Genomic DNA, 5,700 nt, shown 5'->3' on the forward strand with positions numbered 1-5,700 from the left:
CTGCTATGACTTTTGGTTTTTCAAATCCTTTTACTTTTTAAGATATTCCAGGTTTTCCGGGAATTTTTGCTCCATTGAAATACATGGAGAATTTTTCGTTCAGAAGTTCACAGTTAAACTCCTTCTACAATTTTTCACCTATTTTAACCGTTCGACTATGAAAATGTTCAGCTCTTTCATCTTATTCTAGCTATGACATTTTGGTCCTTCAAATCTTTGAACTTTTCCAGATATTCCCGGATATTCCCAGATTTTCCAATGTTTTTGCTCCATTAGCCACACCTTTGCTTCTTTAAACAATTGTAACTTTAACATTCTTTTGGCTAGAGCAGGGGTCGGGAACCTTTTTGGCCGAGAGAGCCATAAACGCCAAATATTTTTAAATGTAATTTCGAAAGAGCCATACAATAATGTTGTGTCTCTTTCCCACACTGAGGCACGGAGACTTAACCTCTTTTAAAGTTCTTTATTCTGGTTACTGTAGACCGCAACAAACGCCATACAACTAATTCATCAACTCCTGAATCTCTCCTGCCGAGACGAGAGAGAGCGCTTCTCCCAACTTTATATTCACCTGCTCCCGCTGCAGCCCTCCCATTTTCCTTATTCGGCCCATAGCTGAACCCCATTGGTCCAAATTACCTAACAACAGGCTGAGCGACAGAACTGAGAGCCAATCAGATCTCTGCTTGATGCCTTCAATGAACCCCAGAACTTTTAACGCGGCCCAACAGCCAAGTTAAACTCAGTCCGCGACAATATTTTTAAAACTAAATATACAAGTGAATGTGTGCATTTGATGTAATTTCAACATTTTTAAAGTACAATAAGTCTGTGGATCCTTTTTAATAACATTGTTATGCTGTTGCTAATAAATGATGAGTATTTCTCGTGGTAGTTTTGCTGATGGTCTAGTCTGGTTGATACGTGGTGAGTTTCTGCTTCATGCAGGCGTTGAGACTTTAAACGTGATCGTTGGTCTGAATGTTCTTTAGATGTGACAAAGACTGCTCACATGCAGACGCGGAGCCAAACACACAATCACACGCTGCAGTGAGTGACGGGCAGCGGGTTTTACGTTTTTACAATCCCTGCGCGATTCACCTGCAGCCTGTCCCCACAACCCCTCACCCCCACCCTCTGCTTTCTTCCTCACACTCCCGTCTCCGCAACTGCGCGGAGAAAGAGCGCGCAGTTTTAGGCACGGCAATTCACAGGTTTCCGGGTGGTACAAACTCTGTGAAATTATAGATAATAGTAAACTGATAGTTTTTTCTCCAAGCACCGCTACTACTGCGCGCCTCTGGCATCGCATCGCGCCCGAAAAGGACTGGTCTAATGAAAAAAAGTAAAATTAAAGATTTGTCTGCGAGCCACATGTGACCATCAAAAGAGCCATATATGGCTCGCGAGCCATAGGTTCCCGACCCCTGGGCTAGAGACACCGTTCAAATATTGAAATGTTCACAAGGTTTTGGACTTCAACATAAGGCTCAAAATTATTATGGGATGGCAACACCACCTACAGTTTGGCGGCCATTTTGTGCCAAAATGTGAGGCAATTTTAAACTTCTTCAAACTTTCACCTATTTTTACCATTCTACTATTACAATGTTCAACCCTTTCAGCTTATTCCTTTCAGCTATGACTTTTGGTCCTTCAAATCCTTGAACTTTTCCAGATATTCCCGGATATTCCCAGATTTTCCAATCTTTTTGCTCCATTGGCCACACCTTTGCCTATTTAAACAATTGTAACGTTAACATTCTTTTGGCTAGAGACACCATTCAAATATTGAAATGTTCACAAGGTTTTGGACTTCAACATAAGGTTCAAAATTATTATGGGATGGCAACACCACCTACAGTTTGGCGGCCATTTTGTGCCAAAATGTGAGGCAATTTTAAACTTCTTCAAACTTTCACCTATTTTTACCATTCTACTATTACAATGTTCAACCTTTTCAGCTTATTCCTTTCAGCTATGACTTTTGGTCCTTCAAATCCTTGAACTTTTCCAGATATTCCCGGATATTCCCAGATTTTCCAATCTTTTTGCTCCATTGGCCACACCTTTGCTTCTTTAAACAATTGTAACTTTAACATTCTTTTGGCTAGAGACACCGTTCAAATATTGAAATGTTCACAAGGTTTTGGACTTCAACATACGTTTTGAAATTATTATGGGATGGCAACACAACCTACTGTTTGGTGGGCATTTTTTGACAAAATCTGAAGCAAATGTTGCAATAAACTTCATCCATGGCTGGAACTGAACATATTGAAATTCACTGGATCTGGACATATAAGGAATGTGGGCGTGGTTAGCAAACAAAGCTCGTTGCTAAGGACGTCCAAAAGTTTACTTTTTCCGATTCATCTGAAACCGACGTTGATTTGTTCCTCATCTCCAGGCGACCCAAACATAAAATGGTTGCTATGGAGATAAAATCAATAGAAAAGCCGCCATTTTGAAAAGAGTGGATTTTTTTTCAACTTAGAACATGTAGCTTTTACCAATATAATACTCTCAAACAACGTGTTTTTTGGAGTCAGTTGATGATGCTGATTCCAATGCTAGTACTTTTAGCCATTTTAGCAACATCTTCAAATTTTCAACAATTCAGCCATTTTTTCAACAATTTCAGCTTGCATGCTTAAGTCCTACAAATTTTGACCTATTTCAGCCATTCTTCTATTACAATGTTCAACTTTTTTGGCTTATTCCTGCTACGACTTTTGCACCTTTAACTTTTCATGGTTCTTCCAGTACAGTTCAGCCATTTCTTCAGCTAATTCAGCTTTCATTCAGCAGTACAGCATTCAACCCTGCATTTTCTTCTGGAAATGCAGCTCCTTCTAGTTGGTTGAATGCTGTAAAGCATTCAACCCTTTGTTTTCCTGTTTCTCTTTATTTATTGGTTGAATGCTGTAAAGCATTCAACCCTTTGTTTTCCTGTTTCTCTTTATTTGGTTGAATGCTGTAAAGCATTCAACCCTTTGTTTTCCTGTTTCTCTTTATTTATTATTCTTTACGCCTATCTTCCGCCGTTTTTCGCCGCTTAACTCCTTCTACAATTTTTAACCGATTGTAACCATTCAACTTTTAAAATGTTCAGCTCTTTCTGCTTATTTGTGCTATGACTTTTGGTTTTTCAAATCCTTTTACTTTTTAAGATATTCCAGGTTTTCCGGGAATTTTTGCTCCATTGAAATACATGGAGAATTTTTCGTTCAGAAGTTCACAGTTAAACTCCTTCTACAATTTTTCACCTATTTTAACCGTTTGACTATGAAAATGTTCAGCTCTTTCATCTTATTCTAGCTATGACATTTTGTCCTTCAAATCCGTGAACTTTTCCAGATATTCCCGGATTTTCCAATGTTTTTGCTCCATTGACCACACCTTTGCTTCTTTAAACAATTGTAACTTTAACATTCTTTTGGCTAGAGACACCGTTCAAATATTGAAATGTTCACAAGGTTTTGGACTTCAACATAAGGTTCAAAATTATTATGGGATGGCAACACCACCTACAGTTTGGCGGCCATTTTGTGCCAAAATGTGAGGCAATTTTAAACTTCTTCAAACTTTCACCTATTTTTACCATTCTACTATTACAATGTTCAACCCTTTCAGCTTATTCCATTCAGCTACGACTTTTAGTCTTTGAAAATGTTGAACTTTTCAAGATATTCCAAGATTTTCCAGGATTTTCCAAGATTTTTGCTTCATTTAAATACATGGAGAATCCTTGAAAACCTTTGTTGCTTTCAAGCATTATAACTTTAACATGCTTTCAGCTAGAGGCACCGTTCAAACATTGAAATGCTCACAAGGCTTTGGACTTCAACATACGTTTTGAAATTATTATGGGATGGCAACACAACCTACTGTTTGGTGGGCATTTTTTGACAAAATCTGAAGAAAATATTGCAATAAACTTCATCCATGGCTGGAACTGAACATATTGAAATTCACTGGATCTGGACATATAAGGAATGTGGGCGTGGTTAGCAAACAAACTTCGTTGCTAAGGACGTCCAAAAGTTTACTTTTTCCGATTCATCTGAAACCGACGTTGATTTGTTCCTCATCTCCAGGCGACCCAAAAATAAAATGGTTGCTATGGAGATAAAATCAATAGAAAAGCCGCCATTTTGAAAAGACTGGATTTTCTATCAACTTAGAACATGTAGCTTTGACCAATATGATACTTTCAAACAATGTGTTTTTTGGAGTCAGTTGATGATGCTGATTCCAATGCTAGCACTTTTAGCCATTTTAGCAACATCTTCAAATTTTCAAAAGTTCAGCCATTTTTTCAACAATTTCAGCTTTCATGCTTAACTCCTTCTACAAATTTTGACCTATTTTAGCCATTCTACTATTACAATGTTCAACTTTTTTAGCTTATTCCCGCTATGACTTTTTTTCTCAAATCTTTGAACTTTTAAAGATATTCGAGGATTTTTGCTTCATTAAAATACATGGGAAATCTTATAGCTTAACTTCTTATACAGTTTTTTACCCACTTTGACCATTCTACGTTTAAAATGTTGAGCTCTTCCAGCTTTGTTCAGCCATTTCTTTAGCAAATTCAGCTTTCATTCAGCAATACAGCATTCAACCCTGCATTTTCTTCTGGAAATGCAGCCTCTTCTAGTGTTACATTTGTTTTCCTCTTATGCTATCTTCCGCCGTTTTTCGGCACTTAACTCCTTCTACAATTTTTAACCGATTTTTACCATTCAACTTTTAAAATGTTCAGCTCTTTCATTTTATTACTGCTATGACTTTTGGTTTTTCAAATCCTTGTACTTTTTAAGATATTTTTGGATATTTCAGGATTTTTTGATTCATTGAAATACATTGAAAATCCTTGCAAACCTTTATTTATTTCAACCATTATAACTTCAACATACTTGTAGCTAGAGACACCGTTCAAACATTAAAACGATCACAAGGCTTTGGACTAGAAAATACGTTTAGAAATTATTATGGGATGTCGACACAACCTACTGTTTGGTGGCCATTTTTTGACAAAATCTGAAGCAAATATTGCAATAAACTTCATCCATGGCTGGAACTGAACATATTGAAATTCACTGAATCTGGAAATATAAGGAATGTGGGCGTGGTTAGCCAACAAACTTCGTTGCTAAGGACGTCCATAGGTTTACTTTTTCCGATTTGTCTGAAACTGACGTCGATTTCTTCGTCATCCCATGCCGACCCAAACGTAAAATGGTTGCTATGGAGATAAAATTAATAGAAAAGCCGCCATTTTGAAAAAAGTGGATTTTCTGTCAACTTAGAACATGTAGCTTTTACCAATATGATACTCTCAAACAATGTGTTTTTTGGAGTCAGTTGATGATGCTGATTCCAATGCTAGCACTTTTAGCCAAATTAGCAATATCTTCACATTTTCAACAGTTCAGCCATTTTTTCAACAATTTCAGCTTTAATGCTTAACTCCTTCTACAAACTTTGACCTATTTCAGCCATTCTACTATTACAATGTTCAACTTTTTCATCTACTCCCTGCTAGGACTTTTGCAACTTTAACCTTTCAAGGTTTTTCCAGTACAGTTAAGCCATTTCTTCAGCTAATTCAGCTTTCATTCAGCAGTACAGCATTCAACCCTGCATTTTCTTCTGGAAATGCAGCTCCTTCTAGTTATTGGTTGAATGCTG

The sequence above is a fragment of the Oryzias latipes genome, chromosome 15 (genome assembly GCF_053564925.1).
Source record: "Oryzias latipes strain Hd-rR chromosome 15, Olatipes_Hd-rR_3.1".
Taxonomy (NCBI): domain Eukaryota; kingdom Metazoa; phylum Chordata; class Actinopteri; order Beloniformes; family Adrianichthyidae; genus Oryzias; species Oryzias latipes.